General features: G+C 36.3%; 1 protein-coding gene across 1 annotated transcript in view; it reads left to right on the top strand.

The window, feature by feature from the left end:
* The first annotated feature begins 219 nt into the window (after nucleotides 1–219).
* The window catches only part of LOC128856584 (J domain-containing protein DDB_G0295729-like), a 68649-nt gene continuing 43400 nt past the window's right edge, over nucleotides 220–25468 (top strand). The window contains exon 1 of the mRNA XM_054091893.1: nucleotides 220–473. The gene's annotated coding sequence lies outside the window, so the exon portion shown is untranslated. The remainder of the gene's footprint in view (nucleotides 474–25468) is intronic.

The raw sequence follows: 25468 nt of genomic DNA, 5'->3' as shown, positions 1-25468 counted from the left end.
ATACGTCGACCGAGCTTAACAGCGCGAATAACTAACATTCCAGCCTAGTAGCATCCTCGGCGATGCTGCTGCTACTCCAGCCACTGCTGCTGCTGGTGCTGCTGCTGCTGATTGTGTTCGCAATGCCATTGCCATAGCTAGATTTGCCAAGCAGCCAGTGCCGTTGTCGTAATCGTTGACTCGCCCTGCATGCGTGCGTTCGTTCGTTCGCTTGTCGTGTGTTGCGCTGTATCTTGCGTTTGATGCTAGTTTTCCTCTCGCTATAACAAATTGGAAAATTATTAAAATATATTACATAAGGAAAACTGTGTGGTAACTGTCAACCTTTTGGAGTAGTGTGAAAAAATCTTAATGATAAATAAAGTTTCGTTTTTTGCCAAAGTCAATGGTTAGTGATTACGTTTTGTGCAAGCAAGAAAAGCTTAGGCTACACTAATTAATGGCCGAGGCGTTAGCAAAGGCATACGAGAAATGTGAGCAAACAGCGAAAATCAAGATTAATTCCCCTAAATGCTTTTTCACGCCTTGGGTCAGGCAGCGTTTTTTTGTTTAGTAAATTTAATTACAGCTGAATGTTTTTTGTGCGTGCGGGTGTGTTCGTATGCGGGTGCCTGTGTATGTACATCGGTGTTTATGCTGTACACATGCACGGACTCACAATTAAGTGAGCGCACACATTCACACGCACTCCGCATTAAACTCCTTTGTTATTTATGCAAACGTGCAATTTATGTGCTTTGGGGTGCGAAAAAAAATATTGACCATTGCGCGCGGGCATAAAACAGATAAAATGCGAAACGATAAGTTGAAAAATAAAAGCATTGCAAGCAAGATAAAAATTTGCAAATTGCATTAAACGAGTGTAGAGGTAAAATAAAAGTGCGGATAATAGCGAAAACGCCAATTAAAATGTTAACGAAAGTCAAATAGAAAGCAGAGACAGAAATGCGCTAAGTCCTTGAAATATTTTAAACGTTCTCGCATTCGCCGTTGCCACTGCTTGACAGGGCGTACGGGTAATATTGGACGTGTCAGTGTGTGGCCTGCTCTTGTTGTGCCACAAACAAACAAAAAAAAAACACCGAAAAAAAATTCCAAAACATGTTTCTATCACAAGAAGAGCAATGTTTTTTTTCAGTTAGCAGCAGCATTGCGCTGTTGCGCAAATGTAAAAGCAATTGTCAGAGCAGCAGACAAATCCAAGGCATTCGCATCGGTATTCAAAATGGAAAAGTTGTGTCTGCGAGTGCCTTGAAAGCAAAATGCGAAAACCAAATTACGCAAAAAATGCAGCATAGCAAAGTGAGCGAAGAAAAACAAAAGCGCAAAAAATAGAAATGGAAATAAAAATAAAGCAAAGCGAGTGCGAAATATACGACGAGCAAGGCGACAGCAGTTACTCCTAAACATCTTTGAGTGCTAAACCAAATTCAATATTTTTTTTGTTTGCCTTTTTCGTTCTGCAAAACAAAAAAAGTTTGTAATTTGTGCAGATGCGCCATGTTTTGCACTGCACCACAAAAAAAAAAAAAAAAAAGCTTTCAACTGCTTCCGAAATGAATGAGCGCAGAAGAAGCTGTATTAGCTAGCAAATGAGTTTAAGGCAAAAAAGAAGCATAAGAAAATAAATATGCATTTCTAAATAATTTAGTGTGGACGTGAAATTCATACACTGTCTGCATATAAATGCGTTTAAAATATAAAATTTAAATGTATAAAACTTTTGCTGAAAATGTACAATCATTTTTTGATTTCTGTTGATGTCGCTTTTATTGTTTGCGACGTCTCGATTCATTATACCTAAACTTTCCATTACTAGCACGATGTATTTGAATGCGGGGCAAGGGGGGAAATGGCGTGTCACCGCCTACAACGCCCATTGGATAGAGCAAAGTCCCAATATTATAACTATGAAAGTCTCAGCCGCCTAGGGTCGCTATAGAACCCCCAGGAAAATCTTAAAAATTATGTTTTTTACGACCGTATTTGCTTATTGTACTGAAATATCGTTGAAGGCAAATGTGTAACGCAATTGTTAACCCAGCAAACATTTAACTAAGGTTTTATAATTCGTGCTTTTTAAGAAAGTGTTATTTTATGCTAAAATTTATAAGCGCCGCAGGCGAAAATTCAGACTAAGACTCGCTCAATATTTTATTCAAAATTTTTAATTTTTATGAAAATATTTTTTATCGCGATTTTTTATTCCAAATTTTCGCATTTTTTTAAATTTATTTCATCTCGATTTTTTATTCCAAATTTCTAGTTTTTATGAAAATATTTTTATCGCGATTTTTTAGTCGCTTTTTTTTTATATGTATTTCAGCTCGATTTTTTATTCTAATTTTTTTGCCTTTTATAAAAATATTTTTTATCGCGACTTTTTAGTTCAAATTATCACTATTTTTTTAATATTATTTTTTCGCGATTTTTTTGCCCAAATTTTCGCTATTTTTTTAAATACACTTTTATGATTTTTTATTCAAATTTTTTATTTTTTATGAAAACATTTTTAACGCGATTTTTTATTTCAATTTTTTTCTTTTTATGAAAATATTTTTTATCCCGATTTTTAGTCCAAATTTTCACTATTTTTTTAAATATTATTTTATCTCGATTTTTTATTCAAATTTTTTACTTTTTATGAAAATAATTTTTATCCCGATTTTTTAGTCCAAATTTTCACTTTTTTTTTAATATTATTTTATCTCGATTTTTTATTAAACTTTTTTACTTATTATGAAAATATTTTTATCCCGATTTTTTATTCGAATTTTTTACTTTTTATGAAAATATTTTTTATCGCGATTTTTAGTCCAAATTTTCACTATTTTTTTAGATATTATTTTACCTCGATTTTTTATTCAAATTTTTTACTTTTTATGAAAATATTTTTATCTCGATTTTTTATTCGAATTTTTTATTGTACTTTTTATGAAAATATTTTTTATCGCAATTTTTAGTCCAAATTTTCACTATTTTATTAAATATTATTTTACCTCGATTTTTTATTTAAATTTTTTAGTTTTTATGAAAATATTTTTTATCCCGATTTTTTAGTCCAAATTTTCACTTTTCTTTTAATATTATTTTATCTCGATTTTTTATTGGAATTTTTTACTTTTTATGAAAATATTTTTTATTGCTATTTTTCAGTCCAAATTTTCACTATTTTTTAAATATTGTTTTATCGAAGGCCATAGGTCAATTAACTCTTTTAAAAACCAAAAAAATTCTATCGAACCTCATTACTGGGATTTTTCTTGCGAAACGGTGTGTATTCTTTACTTGTACCTGAATATATTAATTCACAGAAAAATGTAGAACATCTTTTGGTTGACTTGGTTTTTCCTTCTTTTGCTTTATTCTTTTTTCACTATCAAAAACATGTGTAATAATAGAATTAAAATTCAGAGTATTACGAGGTGTGTTCAAAAAATAAGGTGAAGTTTCATTTTTCTAAAAAACATTTATTTATTGGTCAATTTCTATTTTATCTCCTCCAAAGTAGTTCTTCTCAGATATAATACACTTGTGCCAGTGTTTTTTCCAATCCTCGAAGCAGTTCTGATATGCACTTTTTGCTGTGTCCTTGAGCTCTCTCAGCGATTCGGCTGTTTTCCCCTCAATCGTCGCAAAACGCCGTCCTTTCGTCGGTCTCTTCAATCTTGAGCACAGGAAAATGTTGAAGGGGCCAAACCTGGTAAATAAGCATGATAACGGTGTTGTTTTTGGTCAAATAATCACTCACCATCTAAGATGAGTGAGCAGCTGCATTATCACGACGCAAAATCCGTGCATTTTTTTCACAATTCCGGGCGTTTTCTTCGTATTGCTTCACGCGAACAGCGCATAACTTCAAGGTAATACTTCTTATTTACCGTATGACTTTATGGTAAGGACTCCTGATGCACTACGACATGGTAATCGAAGAAAACAGAGAGCCAAATTTTGACATTTGATCGAACTTGGCTCAAAATTTAACTTCAAGACAGAAACAGGAAAACAAAATCACAGACCGAAACGAACTTAACCTTTAATCCTTTCGTCCCACATATCTACCATCAACGAGGTAAATATCTGGAAAACAAATGCTAGTTCAGCTATCTCTTTCGAAGAAAATAAAGCTCTTTGGTTCAGCATGACATCCTTCTGTAAGAGATGTAATAAAAAGATCTCACTTAGACCTCTAGGGTCCGTTGTGTTACCAGTGCTTTCCACTGCTATGTATTTGCAGTTGAAAATATTATTTTATGTAATTCTTAATGCACGTCTTCACGAGTTTTAACAATCTATTCAACCTTGGGTCAGCAATATCTTTCAAGGATGAAAATTATGTTGATCCCAGGTACATTTGCCGAGTCCTACAGAGAGAAGGGCAGTGGCAAAGTAAGTGTTTCAAAGTTCACCGGCATTTGCTTCTTTGCATGTTTTACACGCATCGCTTTGGACTAATCCCATTTTAGCTGCGTGATGCGGGGTGAGATAATGTCCCGTCAGTACTCCAACCAATATTTTGCAGTATTTTCCAGGGAGTGATAAAAAAAGTTTGTAGTTTTCGTATGTGTACGAGATTGAGTGTTCCCATATCGACTGCGTCCCAGAGCTAATTCCTCATTTAGTTCCGTTTTCAGAGAGGATAGTGATGGGAGTATGTCACACGTGCTCAATCTCGGCCAGCAAATACCTGCCTTAGCGAGCTTATTGGCTCTCTCATTACCTTCTGAGGGAACACTCTCATTACCTTCTGAGAGCCGATAAGCTCGCTAAGGCAGGTATTTGCTTTGTGTCCTGGTATCCATTAAATAGTGACCTGCTCGTTTTGGCAGAGTTGACCCGTTTTGGATCAGTATTGTTGAGCATATTTTGAGTAAGTCCAAGGAGCCATAATTGCTTTAATAGCCGCTTGGCTATCAATGAAAATGCTCGTCCGAGTGTTAAGGGGGTTTAATTTCAAAGCCTATTCAGCTGCTTTTGTTGCAGCATAGATTTCAGCTTGAAATAGTATAATAATTAGTGAGCCTGAAAGACTTTTGGAGATCAAATTGCGTGCAACAGCTGCTCCTACTCATTCCGTCATTTTGGGCCCATCTGTAAAGAAATTGTATGAATGGTAAGTAGATTATATACCTTTCTGCCATCCATTTTGCTCTATAATGGCGCCAGGGTGTTTGTAAAATTTAACTTGTGGAATTACGTAGTCTGACCTACCGTTTGAATCCAGATTGTTGCTGTAACCAGAAAGCCTCTGTGAGAATTGTCCAGCCATCCTCAGTCTTAGTGCAGAGTTTTGGCTAAGTTTTTTATTACTAATTTACAATAATTGGATGCCAACCGAGAAGTCTTTCTCTTTCCGCTGTGGGGGTGTGCTCATAGTGCCGGTTACACATCCTCCTGCAATCCTTTGCTCCAATGTTTTAAAGTACGTCATTTTGTCTCACTTCGTCCACCAAAATAGCGGACCATAGAGCATCATTGGTATAATGAACGCTACGTGTATCCAATGTGCGAGTCGAGGAGATACGCCCCAAGTCTTACCGAGCATTTTCCTGCATTTCCTCCACATTTAAGCTCCATGACAGTTTGCTATCCACCGCAATAATTAGGTATGTAGTGGATGTTTTTGGTGTCAACTCTACTCTACCAAGCCTCGGAGATGACCAGTTAAGAATCGTATACTTCCTTGTAAAGAGTACTAACTCTGTCTTATTTGGATTTATTTCCAGTCCGACCTAACGGCAAACGCAAATTTAAATAAGAAAAAAACCAATTTTCGAAGGCTGTGATATATCTGTGTGTAAAGACTGTTTTAAGTTATAAAAAATATTTATCCAAAATATATCGATAAAAGCAAAAACAAAAAAACATTTTAATCCGTTTATCTGTTGATACAGTACCTGGCCCTTGAATTATGACCGGTAATAAAAATTACATATTTATGGCTTTGAGAGCGAATAAAAAGCAAACGGTTTTAAATCATTTAAAAAAGTTTACATATTTGTTTTTATTGAAAGCTTCTCGACATTTTTGCAATAAAAATATTTGTTTTAAACTAATATTTGGAGGCTTTACCCCTTGCTGTTAAGACGGCCGCAATTCGTTGAGGCATACTGGCTACGCACTGTGTGATCTTCATCTTAAGATTTTGGTCATTTTACCACACATCTTCGACAGAGCGCATTGTTCCCTCCACAAAATGTAGCCTGGTCCCTCTGAGGTTATACAGCCCCAAACCATAACATTGGAGGGGGTGTTTGACTCTTGGAAGCACACAATCTTCAGAATATGGTTTTCCGGTTCTTTTGCGAACAAAATTTGCGGTTTTTGTGACCGCTCCCAATCGGCATTCATCGCTGAAGATGATCTGAAAGAAGAAAAACAAAACCACAAAAAGTGTGAGTTTTCACATCTTCTTACTGTTCTTTGGCAAGGGAAAAAACGGTTTTTTATACTTACTTTTCTCCAATATTCCACGTCGAAGTCTTTGTGAAGTTGTGCCCAAAGTTTCCGCCGATTTCGCATACAGGGTGCCAGTTTTGGCTTTTTTGCTGGTCCTCTGCATTTTCGTATAAGCGTCGTCCTAACGTTCTTTCCAAAATATTTACTCCAGGATCCTGAACTTCTCTCAAAAAATCATCCGACTTGAAGCATTTCTGTTCCAGAGAACTGTTTGGACGATTTTGTGGTCCTGCCTTGTTGAGGTGATGCGTTTTCGGCGACAATTTTGGCGTTTGTTTGAAGTTACCGCTAAAACGTTGTTGGAACAATCACTTTTTGGCAACATTTACCACAGACGCCTTGGATATTCCAACGGTTCTTGCTATGTCTGCATAGCTCAGGTTCTTGGCTTTCAAAAGAACTGCAATTTGTTGCTTTTATCCCGATGTCAAATCCGACTTTCGGCCGATTTTCTAAAAAAACTGGTTAAATTAAAAAAAAAAGATAATCCACGTGACAAACTCAAAAGATGTGTATATTTTGTACTTACTGTTGTTATATTTTAGATATATGAATATTCACTATTCAATTCTTTCACTTTTCAACCGATCTCAATTAGTTTTTTTTATGCTCCTCACACAAGATCGAATTAATTCGCACTGGCACTTGCATACTTAACTTTTCACTTATAAGCAAACAAACTGATTCCTTTCTTTCCTTTTTATTTGGAAAAGCCAAAATTAGATTGAAAATTTTACCTGATATTTGAAGTTTTCAGAAAAAATGCCACCGGTCATAATTCAATGGCCAGGTACTGTACATATATGTCTAGAATAAGCCCTTACTTAACAATTGAAACCAATTCCTTCTCTACCTGATTTCTCCTTTTCTTCTTTTTCTGCTGCCAACAGCTGGCACCGGAGCGACATGACCCAGCTAACAAAACCGCTTGATCTTTATTCGCTGCGCTATGTCTATGCCGCCGTAAAGCTCATACAGCTCATCGTTCCATCGCCTACAATACTCTTCGTCGTTAATGTGCAAAGGTCCAAAAATCTTCCACAGAATCTTTCTCTCAAACACTCCAAGTGACGCCTCCTCGGATGTTGTCGACGTCCAAGCTTCTACGCCATACGATAGGGCGGACATGATGAGAGCCTTATCGGGTGTTGGTTCTGTTCGTTAAGAGACAAGACTTTACTACTCAATTAGTCCAAAGTAGCACTTGTTGGCAAGAGAGATTCTCGATTGGATTTTTTTATAATAAGAAATGATTAATTCTATGTCTTTTAAATTTTAACAAAAAGAAGTGGAAGTAATTCCTTATAAAAGTCTCAAATTGAAATGTATGACCTCTAAAGTCTCAACTACATTTACACTTTATAAGGAAATTTACGACCTTAGAGGGCGGTAAATCTTACCAAAGATAGCGGTAAATCTGATCACAAAAGCCTTAATAAATTTCCCTACAAAGTGTAGAAGTAGTTGAGACCTTAGAGGTCATACTCTTCAATTTTGGACTTTTATGAAGATTTACTTCGATAGCAACTCTTCAATCCTACAATTCAAAAGACATAGAATTAATTATTTGTATTTAATGCAGACGAGATGAATCCATCCACCCTTCTTCTTTTAGCAAAGAAAAAGCTACACCTCCTTAAAAGGTTCGCAGACAACCAATTCTCATCACACCAAGTATGAGTTTTATTCAATTTCTTACAAACTATTACAAGGGACGGACAAAGTAATAAAAATAGCCATAACATCTGCGTTCATCTGCGTTTGTAGGCCCAGACAACAATTACGATGATATATTAATTACTCACGTGACACATTTAAGTGCTTCAGCCGTAGGTCCCAGTCAACCAACCACTGCTCAAGCATTGAACGAACCCACATCTAGAGCCGAGTAGAGTAGCCCACATTGTCAAAGCCAGCATTGTCATATGCATTGGGCGGGATGAATAACAATAAACTGGCTCACACTTCTGCATTCTCTGTTGAGTGTGCGACTGAGTTTCTGCTTCATTTTTGTCGTGTGCGTGCGTCTTAGCATTGAACTGGCAGGTTAGTGGAGGGTTCTTTCGGCAGCTTATGCCACCTCCGAATGGCAGATGTTTTTTATGAAAAGATTTTTCACAGCAGAAAGGCACTCGGAGATTTGCCATTGCCTGTCGAGTGACAAGCGTTATTAGAATAAATATTTTCCATCATTGTTTGTCTCTTGTACTACAACAGGGGGGGGGGGAGGGGGGATGAAACGTCGTTGACGCTTATGCAACTTTTATGTACCTCCGATGTGCAAGTCGCTGTAACCAGCAAGCAATCAGCTTTGGCCCCACAAGCTCATGAATTTCTTTGATTCATTTGCCAGCATTGTCGACAAAAGTCTTACGAATAACCAATCTCCAATCTAGCTGAATCAGATCTTTTATGCCAACCGCCGCACCGACAGTCGTTTGTTTTTTGTTTGGTATTTTTATTTTTACTTTTGCTTTTCTTGTTTTGTCGCTGACGCCAAGCGCAGCGAATTCTCGGCTAAACAATTCCCCCAGCAAGCACACAGTCGCGCAGCCGGTCTCAGTAGTTCCAAGGCTATGCCATTGCAATGCAGTATATGTATGTGTGTATATAAAAAACGTGCGCATGTATGTGTGTGTTGACATAGTAAATATATATGTATGTATCTACTGGCAGCGAAGATAAAGAAACCATGGCACTGGGTGTTTCGGATGATAATGAGTTGCCGTTAAATTTTAATGTTTGCCATCAGAATTTCTATTTACACCAGTTAATATTCTTGATGTAAAATTTATTTTGGCACTCAATTTATTGCTTGTGAATTACTCAAGTCAGAGTTTGAGAAATGAGGATATGCGTTTTGCAGATGTAAGGAATTTCCAACTAAATCGAAAGTTCATTTGCTCAAATGGCGCTAAATTTTAACAATTGCTGTGAGTCATCTTTTGACAATATTTTAAACTTTTTAGTGACACACATAAAAAAGTTTGTTTTAGTTTAGTTTAGAAAGTTTATCAACTATTAAGAACCGGAAAAATAATGAAATTTCCATGTTGAATGTAGAGAAGAGGTTGTCACGTCAGTGCTTACGCAGATGATCTAGCGATTTCCGTTATGGATATTCTGCGTTCTAACTTGGCCACGCTTAGAAGCTGGACTGAGAGTAGGGGACACTTGCTATAAACCCCGCAAAATCCGGGTACCGGGGTACCCTTCTCCATTTTAGCGATATTACAATTCAAAAACTGCTTGATAAAAATTTTTTTCCGCCCGGATCCTCGTTATTTGGTCAATTCTACATCGTCCTATGCTTTTCACTTTTTTTTAATGAAAATGGCATTTGATCCCTGGGGGTCAAACTAATTAACGCGCTTGTTCAATAACCAGGGTACCCGGGTACCCACTTGATTCCAGTGTATTGTTCGTGCTGTAATTGTAGTAACATCAATATTGTAAGTGTAAAATTGGAGAAAGGGTATCTAGAATTACTACATACAAATCAATATTATTGATAAAAAAAAAAATGAATGAAAAATATTTATTGTATTAAACATTAAAACATTCAAGAAATTTACAAATAGATTTTGAATGCTCGTCACAAATAGGCTTATTACATTCTGAGCATGATCTTCGTGTTTTCCTCCTCTTTCTAAATTCACCTTTATAACATATGAAGCACGACTCGATAACAATTTTTCGTCCGGAATTATCGAGTGCTTGTGGTTGATGGTGACTGGGCGATGCAACACTCGGAGGTGCCAGAGGCTTTCCAATGACACCTTCAATTGCATTTCTCTGTAGGCGTCAAATCTTTCCACACGTACTCTTTTCTTTTTCCAGGATTTGCTCCATTATATGTACTTCTGGTACTCTATGTGTGCTTTCCTGTTAATAGTGTGTCGTGCAATGATATCAACCATTTCATTCGTGACAATCAATTTGAAAGTGGCCAAGATTGACAATGTCTCCGTGCTTCGATGAGGACCACATACGAGTATCTGACGAATTATATTTCGAGCTGCAGTTTGACGTTGAATGGAAATTTGTGTTTTATTCTACTATATTGTACCGTCCTTGGCCACAAGAAAATCAGGCTCCGATTCATGTGATGTGTCCACTTCAGTAGGCTCGACCTCGCTATCACGGCCACCTGGTATCTCTTCACTGTCAGAAATTTCAGTCTGACGTTGTGACTGTTCTCTCGCTAACGGAAACCACTCTTCATCCTCACTAACTGACGTGGAACTCTCAGGGCCTGACTCATCTCCCAGTAACGCGGCCAAATACGCTGACCTCTCTACAGCAGTCAATCTAATAATAAAATACATAACAAATCATTTTTTTTTTACTTTCATCAAGATCGTAAATTTATACCGAAATACTAATTTTATATAAGTTTACCTTGCGAATTCTTGCTTAGATAGTTCTTCTTCAATTTTCTTCTCAATTAGGTTTTTTGTTTTGAATCACACTGAAATCGTCTACACTTCTCAACTACTCAGCGAATACTAAATGAAATAGACGCCAAAGCGACTTCATTCATCTTCAATATTCTTAATATTCGCCTAAATTCAGATGCTTCTCAATCGCCGTAGAATCTTTTCCTTTTGCTAAGCGATCGCAAATTGCAATTTTCGTTTCCAACAAAATTGATTGTCTTTTATGTTTTTTTCTTCTCCGTTGGGGCAAATAAAATCTAAGAAAAGAAATTCAAAAAATTTAGTCTAACGATATTGAGAAAGCAAAAACTTCTTCCAATGAAAAATTAACCTTTACGACACACACTTTAAACGTTTCAATCCAGCAATCAAAATGTGCTGCTTATTACTGCAGCTTGAAGTCAGCAATTTATCATAAAAACGAACAAATTTAAGTTCAAAATAATTACACTTTATACCTTTGAATGCGAAACTTTGAATGAAGTAATAGCGACTTGTCGATAGTAAGTATCCTGTACAAGGAGAGTTAATCGCCGAATTGTAAAAGCTCACAATAAACACAAATCACTGACATCTAGATGTGAAGAGTTAAGGTAGATCCAGCTGTCCTTTATATCCATAAACGTTATTTGTCAGTATGCGCGGGCTTCCTAAACAATCCTATGTACGTGTTTGTCAAGAAATTTTTGGATGATATAGAAATCGCACAACTTTAAAATCGCATAAAAATAACCTCACATAAAGAGAGATCTTACAGTATTTAGATGAACTTTCAAACCACCACCCAAAACTTCATGCAAGTCATTTAAATATAGCGCAAAAAGTAAAGAGACATCAGACACGCTTGTTTTACCCCAGAGAACGTTTCAAAATCATCTGAGTAATCTTCATCTGTCCAAATTAAGATCTTATCTCTCTGAATTGGAATGAAATTTAAAATATTTTTCCCCAGAGCCGTATTATTGCGTGTAACAAAAAAAAGCTCCCTTAGACCAGAGAAAACCATGTACGAGTACGAATTAAATTCATGATGTTAAGGGGTATGGGAAGTTTTTATTAGACAACAACTTTGTTGGCTCCAGTTGTGTTACATACTTACAAACTAATATGCGGGCGGAGACGCTGGTAACATCTAGTAAAATATAAATTTTATTTTTATCTAAACTTCATCGTTTTGTGTAGCAGCTGTCAGAGTTTGAGTTATGTACTTATTTGCTGTCATTCGAGAAAGAAAATAACTAACAAAAAGAATAAGCCGAATGTAATAAAAGAAGAGTTGTGAATAGTGGAGGGGGCACCTGTACCATCATTTGGCGATGTTTTGTTTTTGTGTATTTTTTATGGTAAATGAATTTAAACGTAATCATATCTGCCGAAAAAGTGAACCACATTCTGGCCAACGCATAGAATTTTTCACTGCAGCAACTGTTTCGAAAATACATGCGATTTTACTTTTTTTTTGTATTAAGAACTGAAAGTGGAAGTGCGCGATAGCTGTCATTTTACAGCTTTCAGGGAGCCTGTGTAGTAAGAATTGCATAACAATTTGGCTACGAAAAAATTATTCGTACGATGTGTGTGGCCATGAACTCAGTACACTTTCGAATGAAAACTTTGAAGCCTGGCTTAACTGAATCAATTGCAATAAAAATTGCTTTCTCACCTTGCGCATTTTGCAGATTTGTTACCCTGCGGTTGCTGTCCGTATCCAAGCATGAAAAAGGCATGAAAAAGCATGCAAACGGACGGTGTTAAGACACTTTTCATAATTAAATTAAAAAAACAATATATCCGGAATCCCGATAGTTCGCGGTTGCTTCAAAACTACTCCGAAAAGTTAAAATAAACAATCACTGCCGATTTTAAACAAAAATTATTTAAAAAATTATATCCGGAATGCCGATATCCCGGAATCGCATAAAAAATTGGGAAATGTTGAGATCTACAATCTTCGCTAGTTTTTGGCGAAACCGAATTTAAGAAAATTTTTTTCGGAATGCCAGTATTTCAGAATTGCATGAAAAACATCCGGAAACATTTGCATCTACAATCACCGCTACTCCGTAGTCGACTCGACTTGCGTAAAAGTTCAGGTATTTGAACAAAACTTAGTGAAAGTGTTTTTTTTAACTAAAAAAAGGTTGGCTGAAAAAAAATAGTAAAAATTCTGGCACTAGCCATACCCATTTTTCATTTAACGGTAATTTTCAGTCATACAAAACCTATGAAATTTAAGCAAATGGCAAAGCAAATTCGCTCAGAGTTTGTCCGCTACATAACAGGAATGCAATGTGTGGAAGTGGGTGTGGCACTGCCTATTAATATTTTTTTAACCTTCTATACAACTTAGTGTAAGTACTGCTTTAGATCTTATCACGTGCAGTTTTGAATACTATTTAGGTTAGGTTAAGTTAACTCGGCTGGCATTGAGCTACGTGTAGACCTTTTGGTGCCTAGCGCTACGAGATTGGAGACTGGCCTCTATTAAAATTTAAAGTTGACATCCCTAAGGGTGTCAACGCTTTTAGCAAATCTAAGCAGCGCTGAAAGACCCATTTTTGAGATATTCTCCATACCCTTAAACTGCGGGGCTGCCAGGCATTTCGGGCGCGTTTTTGATATATCTCAACAAAGGCAGAGAAGGCGCTCTAAAGTTTCCTCTATATCCTCTCGAATATTTTTTAGATCTGATAAAACCCACACCCACTTTGTAACTAATTGTCTTTGCAACTATTAATTCTAGTCAAATTTTCATTATCTTATTGTAATAAAACTTTGCACCTTCATTCGTTTCTTGTGCAATCAAACGATTTAAGGAGCTTGGCAATGAAGGTGACCGTCCTGGAGGAGGGAGAAAATGAACTGTTAATACTTCCAACAACCGAAAAATCATCAAAATAAGAGTTCAACGAAATTCTATAGTCTCGATGAGGAAAATTGCTTGCAAGGCAGGCATCAATCGTGCATCAGTGCGCCTTATAGCAAAAAAAGAACTTGGACTTAAGCTTTATACACTACAAAAATGCCAGCTGCTCACGGATGAAAACAAGAAAGTAAGACTTGAAAGATGCCGTTCGCTCCAACGTCGGGCCGCAGGTACAGGCTGGGGAAAAATCGTCTTTACGGATAAGAAGCTGTTTACCGTTGAACAAGCTCAGAATCATCAAAACGACGGAAATTGGTCTACAGAAGTCCCTGAACCTTCGTCCATGGTTGAACATCGTCAAAATCCGCGATCTGTCATGGTACGGGGTGAAATTTGCGCCAGTGGCAAGACTTCTCTGATTTTCAAGGAGTCAAAATCAATAAAGAAGTTTACCGTCAAGACATATTAGAATCAGTTGTTCTTCCCTAGTCACAGCAGCACTCTGTTTGGTGTCGATGAGGGGACGTTTCAATAGGACTCGGCACCAGTACACAGAGCAAAAACAACCCAAGAGTGGTGCAAAGCCAATTTTCCCTCTTACATTACTTCCCAAGAATGGCCACCCTACTCACCAGATCTGAATCCGCTAGATTACAGCGTATGGTCGATTTTGGAGGCAAGAGTCTGTGCAAAACGCCACAAAACTTTGGAGTCCCTGAAGCAAGCTTTGCGTCGAGACGAACTACGGCCTATAGCCCAATATTTTTTGAAACGTTTGAGCTTGTGTGTTCGTGCTAAAGGTGGCCACTTCGAAACTGGCTGAATGTAATGTTACTCAAACATTGTCTATTAAAATTTCAAAATTTGTTTTGAGCTACTAGGTTAGGTTAGGTTGAAGCGGTTTTCCATTGTAGGACACACTCAGGCTCGTGGCCCATTGTGATGCAGCGTGGGGAACTAGGCCCTATCCCTCCTGAAACCAATGTGTGCTATTCAAAAATTTTGCAAGATCCTTAATTTCGACATAGTCGAGATCTTCTAACTCGTTGAAGAAATGTCCGCCCAAAATGGCGAGTCTACGTCTGGATAGAGCAGGACAGTGACACAGAAGGTGCGGTATCGTCTCTTCCTCTCCCTCGTCGAGACAACTCCTGCAGAAGTCATGCGTTTGCACACCCATTCTCTGGCCGTGCTTACCGATTAGGCAGTGCCCCGTAATAACTGAAATCAGTGTGTTAAGACTATGATTTTCTCTTCTTAGTAGAAGTTCTGTGCGTTTAGCATTGAGAGTCGGCGACATCTGTCGGGCTATTTTGCAAGTGGCTTCGTTACGCCATCTTTTGTTCGCTACTCTACAATTTCCTAGCGGATACGTAGTCTACATGTTTGCAAGGGTATATCTATATCATTGTCTATGTACTCATCAGTCAATTTTGTACCAATTTTCGCTAGCCCATCGGCTCTGCAGTTCCCCTCAATGTCGCAATGGCCAGGAACCCATATTATCGAAGCGAAATTACTCAGCCATCTCGTTAAGAGATGCGCGGCATTTCATGGCTACCTTGGAGGTTGTTGACTGTTTTGTGAGAGATTTTATCGCCGCTTGGCTGCCAGAGTGAAAATTTAGATGTCACTTCCAGGTATCGTATCACACTGTACCAGTGTCACGGCTTGCATTATTGCCATCAGTTCAACCTGAAAGACACTACAATAGTCGGGGAGCCGAAAACTGAAGGAGATCCTCAGATGTTCGGAATATACACCTCCGCCCACCCTGCCATCGAGCTTTGAGCCATCTGTGTATACATGGATGGACTCGCCCTGTCTTACCAGCTCCCGTTCCCACTCTTCCATGGAGGATAGGAGGGTCACGAACGTTGTAGTGGCAAGTATAGGCGGAACTGTATAGTCCAACTGTCTGGGAAGCCCCAACGTGCCATCCAGGATTTTACCGTGGCTGTAGTCCGTGTTTAACCGCTTACTCAAAGTGTTCAACATTATTGTGTGCCTTGCCTGCAGATCTACCGGAAGAAGCTTTAATGTCGCACATTATGCTTTCGATGGTGTGGTTGACATTGCACCGGTTATAAGAACAGATGCAATTCTTTGGACCCTGCCAACTTTTTTAATGTTCACGCCCTTCTTCAGGGCATTCCACCGTATTGCAATTGAGCTACTATCAATGATAAATTTTTTTCATTAAAAAATGTTGTATACACTTTTTTCTGTCACCCTGTAATACCCCCCACTTCAATACCATCAAATGCTTCGCTTTTTCGCAATAATTATTGACATTTAATGCTTCACTTTCATCACGGCGCATTTTCTGTTGATTTCCGTATTTAACCAATTTTACTACAAAATTCAATTGGATTGGAAATTTAATTTTTATAGAGGCGTGAAACCAATAAGTCAATATCACTGCCTATTCACCCGAGAGCCTCGAAACCATTTGTACTTAAATTCAAATTAAACGCGATGACCAGAAAATGAAATTACTGCCACAAAGCTTTGTGCAAAACAACGACCATCAAAAGGCAAAGCACAAGAAAAAAATTAAATGAAATAAAGCAAAGAAACGGAAAACGAAAATGAAAATGAAAGTAGATCAGCGAGCGTAGCGATGTGAGCGGCAAATTTCGCGCATTTTCAATAAAATAAACTCTAATTTAACTGCTGCTCGCCACAGGCAACAAAAAGTGATTACCGAAATTGCTAAAGCAGCCAGTCAGCAGCTAACAGTTGGGCACTCAAATGGATAAGCAAAGAGGCAGTCCGGCCTGCACATAAATGGCAAAGACCACACAAACATAATAAGCAATAACAATAACAAATAAGCAAACAAACAATAAATGTAGCAAAAAAGAAAATTCCTAGCAACATAAATTTCTGATACCACCAAGCACATGCAGGTATATAAAGCTATATGTATGTTTGTGTGTGAATATATAGAATATATAAATATTTGTGTGCCTGCGTTGTCATCTGTGAATGCGGGAGTAAAACAAATAGAAAAAAAAACACACGAAAAAGTAATACAAATACGAACTAAAGTCGCAACAAAACTCAGCCAAATGCTTCGGCTGCCAAAATCTAAGCAGGATAATGTTGAGGATAGGGCAAGTAAAACCAGAGCCATAGCATAACTTGCATATATTTATGCCATAGAAATATATCTCTCTAATAAATGTATACGCACACACACACACCCACACGCAACGCAGTAATAAAATGACTGTTTGAGTAGGGTAGAGCGTAGTGGAGCCGCATATTTAGCAGAGACTAAGGGAAGGTAAATTCCGATGGCGTGGAGGCGGAGCATTGCGAAATGGCCTGAAACCAGCGTTTGTGGATTTGGCACTGAGCAGTAACCGAAAAGCGACTGACACCACAACCTCGACGAATATGTGAACAATGTCAATGGCAGCCATGATGGAAAGAATAATGAGATGGCGCCCATCGTGGTCCCGTTACTTTGCGCTCAGCGAATTTGACAACTATATTAGTTACGTGATTTTAGCTCCAGTATGGCCAGATTACCATTTTCGTAACTTGATTTATGATTTTTTTTTTGTTATTTTTATTATTTTGTGTCTCGGAGTTTTAGTTCTTTCTTCATGACATTTTTCTAGTTGTTCTAATTAAAATGTCATGTTTATAATTTTGTAAAATATGCATTTTTTAATAATTATTTAAATAATTCACTCAGTTTTATTTAGCTTTACTTTTTTTTAACATCTGGTGGCATTGCCCGCGAGTGCAGGTGTTGTTGGTGTTCTTCTGCTTTCGGCAGTCAAATCTCTCTCTCGCTACTGCAGTGTTGCCTAGCTTTGGATATAAAAACGCATTAAAATGCCCATTCAAAGAAAATAACCCAACAAATTTTTATTGAATCACTTAAAGAACTTTGTATGCGTGACAAATTGTCTTTAAAATGTGCGTTTTTTTAAATAAATATGTCATGCTTATGTACAATTTAATTTATGAGGTTTTTCTTAAACGAGACTCTTTTGTTAAGGGAACGGCTTTTTTGCTATATTTGAAGTTATGTAACTAGATAAGGTACTCTTTTTGTAAAAATGTCAGTATGGTTTCTTTAGTATTTTCTGGTAGTTTGTGGCTTATTTTTACAATGAATACAACTCTTAATGTCCTATGTCTCACTAAAGATTTATGACCGGAAGAAACAATTACACCTCTAAGGTTTTAATTCGCATTCAATAAATTCAAAGGCTTTTTAAAATGTGTAAAAAGGTTTTCAATCTTAAGAAGAGTTGGGAGCGGGGCAAATAATATTTTTGCATAACCTTAAATGGAGCCAAAAATTAAATTTGCACTTTCAAATTATCAAATTTTATAAGAGTAAAAAAATTTTCATTAGCACTAAAATCTTCTCAGAGATCTGGTCACATTGCCCATGATTGCGGTTATTGTTGATGTTTATGAATATTCGTTTCTTATTTGAAATGTGCGTTAATAAGAACAAACGGTAACAAACGTTTTAGTGAATATTTACGCAAAAATAAGATATTTCGTGAAAGTGTACTCGTATAAGTGAAAAATAAGAAAACATGAAATGTGCAGTGAAAAATTGTGCTAGTAAGAACCTCAATAAAGCGTGTGATATAAGCTTTTTTATATTATATTTCCAAAGGATGAGGCGCTCTGCAAACAGTGGATGCATTTCTGCCGGCGAGGAAATGCCTTCAATCGAAAAACGAGCTTTATATGTATGAAGCATTTTACTAGTGATAGCATTGAAGCATTCGGTAGCTTTAAATTAAACGCAAAAAGAAACAAACACGAAACTTCAAAATTTTCGCATTTTCGGTATAAAAAAGCACTAAATTTATTGCGAAGAGCAAATGGTTGGCAATACTGCACAACTCAGCAAACGTGACGACACGTACGCTCTGATGGGCGCAATCTTGTTTATATCATTCTTGAATGGCAGCGAGAGTAAAAACGAGTGCAAACGTTATGAAAGAGAATGGCCCCTATTATGAGTTGCATTCGATCTTCGATATTCGTTCGTTGTCGAAGATCGAAAATCGAATGTCAATTTGGTATTATGAGCGGTGCATGCCTGTCGAAATTTTCGTTGTATACCGAATTTAGAGTCGAATGCAATTTTGCTTTCGATTGTGTAGCGTATTGTGGGAAAACTTGTTAAAATGTAAGTTGTTTGCGATTATTTATTGTTTTATAGTAACCAAATAATAAATATATACTAATTTTGTTAATATTATGCAGGAATATGTTAATATATGTTAATATTTTGGGAGGAATTTACAACGGAGCTGAATTGCTTGGGACCACCAGTTAGAACGGCAGCAAAATGGATTAAGGTTAATAATGTTTTTTTTTGTGATGTTTATAGAAATACATTTTTATTTTCCCTTGGCAGGTATGGGCTGAAATACGTAGAGGAACTGAAATACATATTTTTTTCAAATGACGAATAATTGAATAAAGAAAATTTATAACAAAAATAAAACAGAAACTGTGGCGTAAAGGTTTCTATTTAATACTTTTTAGATTTTTCTATAATATTCTAAGAATTTCATTTCTTATGTTTTCTGCTTCTCCGTTATTTGGCTCCACTTCAATATCTTCAGCATCATCGTTGAGGGTCTCATCGGATAACTCTTCATCCGGAAGTTGAACATTATAAAACAAGCAAATGTTGTGCAAAGCTGCACACACATTTATAATTTGTGTTGCTTTTTTTGGAGAATAGTGAAGAGCTCTTGGCTCGGGTGCACTGCTGCAACTGGTTTTTTGTACTGGACAGTAGGTTCATAAACGGCTCTTTAGATAATCTAAAGTTCTTTAAAAAACTGTAAGGAAATTTCTGTAATATTATGTACGTCAACACATTTTGAAAATACTAAACTTGCTCAGTGGAAGCCATTTCAAGGGGGTTGGATGCGCCCCTCAGCTGTTTTCTACATCTAGCTAGTTCCACTAATCTTTCATCGAGCGTTGAATCGTCGAACCACAACTCCGTTGTACTCATTTCACAAAAAAATACTTTTTTTAACTTTTAAAATTGTTGTTAGCAAAGAATTTCAACACAATCGGTTTTTCTTTTATTTTGATTTGCTGTATCAGCTGAGAAAAATTATCTATTGTAAATGCGTCGAGCGATCGAAATTCACAATAGTCCTATTCTTCAACGAATGAGCACCATAATACCAAATGAAAATTCGTTCGATCAGCACTTTCGACTACAGTCGAAGATCGAATGTTGCTCATAATAGGGGCCAATATGTCAAGAACAACTACAATATTTTGAAAGTCTAATAAATTAAACTTGTTAATGTTATTGGATTTCTAAGTAAATAGGATATTTTTTTTCTAATTTAAATTTTGCTTACCGAAACTATCCAAGTTGTGTATAACAGCAGATAATTTAATGTAGTATGCGTTGAGTAGCAAACGGAAGGGAATGTCTGGTTAAATGGGAAATATGCTTACCGTACTTGCTTTTTTATAAAAACAAAAAATGGCGCGAAAAACGAATTGAAGAATGCGTATCATTGAAAAAATTAAAAAAAAATTTTTTTTGAAAAATATAATTTTTTTTTTCAAATACGCGAATTTCTATAAGAACAAAATATTGGTGTTGGTGTTGAAAAAGATTATAAAAAAATATCTTTTTTTAATATTTTTTGAAAAATATTTTAGAAAAAACATTTTTTTTTTTCAAATATGCGAATTTCGATATGAACAAATATTGGTGTTGGTGTTGAAAAAATTAAAAATTTGTTTTTTTAAATAAATTTTTTCTGAAAAATATTTTTTTTTTTTCAAATATTCGAAATTCGATATGAAAGAAAATATTGGTGCTGGTGTAGAAAAAATTAAAAAAAAATTTGTTTTTGAAATAAATTTTTTCTGAAAAATATTTTTTTTTTAAATATGCGAATTTCGATATGAACAAATATTGACGTTCGTGTTGAAAATATTATGAAAAAAATTTTTTTTGAAAACTACTTTTTTTAAGAATAAATATTGGTGTTGGTGTGGAAAAAATTATAAAAAAATTTATTTGAAAACTACAATACTTTTTTTCAAATATGCGAATTTCGATATAAACAAATATTGACGTTGGTGTTTTTTTGAAAAATATTTTTTTTTTCAAATATGCGAGTTTCGATATGAACAAATATTGGTGCTGGTGTTGAAAAAATTAAAAAAAAAAGAATTTTTTTGAAAAATATTTTTTTTTAAATTTTGTTTTAAAATATACGAGTTTCTATATATGAATAAATATTGGTGCTAGGGTTGAAAAATTAAAAAAAAATAATTTTTTTTTAAGAAATTTTTATTTATTAATTTTTTAATGTATGAACAAATATTTGCGTTTGTGTTGAAAAAATCAAAAAAAAAAAAAAATCTGAAAAACGTGCCCTATTGGGTCGAATCCGACCTCCGATATAGCTCTTGAAGACCTTTTTACAGGATGCCTTCCTGGCACCTTTGGATTAGAGGGTGAATCCTGTTGAAAATATGCTTTAGCAATCCTTCTCCGAAAGTCTAATAATGTCATTGGATTATTTTCAGAAATATACAGTACAACCGCATTGTAAAGCGCAATACCGATTGCGTTTGTAAATAACGGGAAATACCATTTTATCCCTCAGAACCTTATTCGATATTTTTGAACGTTCCAGTCCAATTTGTCTATACCTCCCATGAATTTGTTATACTGCGATGAAATAAATGGACGATCCACATAACTTCCTTCTTTTCCGGACCATTTGGACCACCTTCTCACATTTTCATTTTTATTTCTAAACTGTTGGCTAACATTTTCACACACTTTTTGCCGTTCCATGTTATCGCCAGAATTTTGCTTATCTTGTCAAAACGGTAATCATACGATGCTCGCTTTTCTTTTTTCATTACACTATCGTTTTTATGGGGCAGTTATTCATTTTAGTTATTCTTACAGTTTCGGTACCTTTTATACACATCAAATTGAAACTTGTGAGAAATGAACAAAACATAATGAATGTTCTTTAGGATGTTGTAAGTGAGACGCCACAGATAAAACGATGGAAGATCCTAAACTGTCAAAAAAATTTCGTCAATTTTACCTTCATACAAATTCATATGAAAACAATATCCTGTGAGTGAAAAGCACAATGCCCACTGCTTGAATCCAAACCTGATGGGTTTTCCTTTTATGAACTGCTTGAGAAAATAGTGCCCATAGTAAAGCACCATTTGTTCGTATATAGCAAGATACCCGGAGAAAATCTCAAATTTCTTAAAATTCAAATTCAAATTCATCCAGTAAAGAACGAATTTTGAAAATTGTGTCTCATTTCTCCATGAATGATAACAGAGAATTATAATTAAAATGTAAATTTCGTTTTATCGCCATAAACCTGTTTCTCGTAATACAATTTCTTACACATTGATATCTTCATCTTCACACCAATATAATTTCTCTTGTGCCAATGAATGATATCCCGATAGCAATAATATGCCAATAAAACTTTTTTTAGAGAGTTTGGAGTCAAATTGAAGTCATGGCGATTTTCTTGCGAGGCATATAACTTACTTTGAGTTACAATAAATTCCAAAATATGTATACTGACAGAGCATCTGGGGTTCTCCTTCAGTTTTCGGCTCCCCGACTACTATAGTGTCTTTCAGGCTGAACTGATGGAAATAACGAAAGCCGCGACACTGGTACAGTGTGATGGGATATCTGGAAATGACATCTACATTTTCACTGACAGCCAGGTGTCGATAAAATCCCTCCAAGGTAGCCATGAAATGCCACACATCTCTTAACGAGATGGCTGAGTCATTTCGCTGAAGGATAATATGGGTTCCTGGCCAGCGCGACATTGAAGGGAACTGCAGATCCGATGAACTAGCGAGACTCGGCACCAAGTTGACCGATGAGTACATAGACAATGACATAGGCATACCCTTACAAACATGTAAGCTACTCATCCTTGAAGATATCGTAAGAAAAGCAAACGAAAGATGGCGTTGAAGCCACCTGCAAAATCGCCCATCAACTGTGGCCGACTCTTAGTGTTAAACGCACAGAATCTTTCCTAAGCCAAAATAAATAGAATCTTAGTACACTGGTTTCAGTCATAACGGGACATTGTCTAATAGGTAGGCAGGCCCAAAGGATGGGTGCGCAAGCATATGACTTCATTAGAAGTTGTCTTGATGAGGAAGAGACAATCTTGCACCTTCTGTGCCATTGCCCTGCTCTACCCAGATGGAGATTTGCTATTCTAGGCAGACAATTTCTTAACGAATTGGAAGATCTCAGTTCTGCAGAAATAGGAGATATTCTAAAAATTTTGAAAAGTACACACTGGTTTTAGGAGAAATGAGGAAAGCTCCCCACGAGGCATCACAATGGGCTATGAGCCTGAGTGTGTCTCACAGGACAACCGCTTCAGGTTAGGTTGTAATATGTATACTTACAAGCTCTTCAAAAACATGAACAGGCGATTTATCTTTTAAATTTTCTTGCATACTTTTAAAGATATCATCTAATATGATTTGATTGAAAAGACTCTTGTGGAAAACCTACATCGACTTTCTTCCTATCCGATTGCAGATTTTTAGCCCTTTTTTGTTCAGATTTGGGTAAATGAATTTCAAGCTGGCCGGGAACATCTTTCGTCGTTGTGTCTTCTAAAACATCTTCGTCAATGCCTTCACAATCAGACAGCCTATCGACATTATCGGGTGGCAATTCGACTATATCTATCTGCCCCTCTTCCAAGTCGGACCAAAATTCTTCATCCTCTATTATGGGGTTATACGCAGTTATGACTTTCAAAAAACTCGATTTTTTTATTACATTTTTGTAATGTACATATATTCAAAAGTATACGCACGAAATTTGAAGTAGATCTAAGCAATACTTTCGGAGTTATACCTAAATATGTAGAGATGCCTCGGCACGTTTTAAGGTAGGTATTGAAACTTTAAACGTGTTTTTTTCAAAACGGCATTTTTCAAGTCGGTGTACACGATATCTCGAAAACGGCTTGTTTGATCGGTCAACCGTTTTAACTCAATATTTAAAGATACATTTTCTAGTAATTAATCGTTCCTTTTGTAAAACTGATACTTATTTTCCATTTTATAATCAATTTACGGCCAAATTTTAACGTAAAAATCGAAATCATTTCTTTTAAAAGCTGCCATTTTGTGAAAATTCACTATTTTGATTAGCCGAACGATTAATTACTAGATAATCTAATATATTAAAAAAATTTCTCTGGTTTTATGATTTCAGATAATCCAATCCTGAGTAACGATGTACACCGTAAATCGTCTTTTTTTAAAGGAGGAACATCAAGACGCTCACCCATATAGGAGGAGGAGCTCGGCCAAACACTCAAAAAGAGTGAACGCGGCAATAATATATATATATAATGTAAATAGTGCATCAAATATTATGCATTAGGTAACAAAAAGAGTATTGTAGTACGTTATAGACAAAAATTGAGAACAAAATGCTGTTCACTGCACAGGAACGATATCTAAACTGAACCGATAATAAAAAATTTAAAAATCATGACATGCATTTAATTATTTTGGTACATCACCTTGCCTGTGTCAGAAAAAAGGAACCGCGAGTATAGCCTCGCATCTTCTTCATGCTTTGAACCAGCTTTTCGGCATAGCTCGTCGACAAACGGGACTAAATTTTGCCTTTCGGCAGTTCCCCACACATTTTGAATAGGGTTGGCGTCCGGGGACTGGGAAGGCCAGTGAAATACTGTGACACCATTTTCTTGATTTACTGTTTCTCAATGTGTTTTCTGAGAGCAGTGGTTTTGATGATGTGGGACGGTAGGACATGTTCGCCTCCTCAGTTATCATTCGCTGGTGTTGATACTCACATCTATTTCCTGTTTACCTTGGTGTAGTCACAAAGAAGGGTCCTGCTTAAAAAGTTGGACGATCACTTTATTCTGCTTTTTTGTCGTCACTCGCTTCAAGCCGCGCTCGGAAAAGTCATCAACATTTTTGTTTACTTTATACCGCTGATTAAACATCACAACAAACTTTTTTGATTTTTTAATCACTTTTGCAGCGGCGACATAAGATAATTTCGACCCTTTCGAATGCGTGTAATACCACCTCGAAACGTTTCGCGTCCTTCTCTCTCATTTTTGTTTGGTTGCGTTTACGGGAAAGTTTCGAACAACACTAACCTGAGTTAGCACTGGCGTCGTAGCCCTTGAATGGGACTGTTATGCAGCAAAAAGCAGAACGAAACATATCTTGAAGTTATAGGAAGAAACCGGTTCCTTTCTTCTGATACAGACTGTAACTTTGCTTAATTAATTCACAAAATAGAATTCTTATTCTTAAGCCGTACTTTTTTTGCTACCATTGTCACTTTCTCTTCCCTTCTTAAATGCAAACATTCGTAAGGGAGTGTCAGAGGTCTAATGTCACAAGTGAACAAACCTTTAATGATTAATTCAAGTGCCAAAACATCATATATTTATTTTTCATTTTATGATGTGTAAAAATGTATAAAAGTAAACTTTATTTATTATGAATGGAGTTTCTGCTTACTTATCTGTGCAGGCAGTCTGAAAGTATAAATTAAATAGCAAACTACCTGAACACCTCTAAGGTCGTATCCATGCTGGACTGCAATGCTAAATATGGGGCAATTGCATTGTATGGCTTC

This window comes from Anastrepha ludens, chromosome 3, assembly GCF_028408465.1.
Source record: "Anastrepha ludens isolate Willacy chromosome 3, idAnaLude1.1, whole genome shotgun sequence".
Lineage (NCBI taxonomy): Eukaryota > Metazoa > Arthropoda > Insecta > Diptera > Tephritidae > Anastrepha > Anastrepha ludens.
This window is presented reverse-complemented; position numbering and strand designations above follow the sequence as displayed.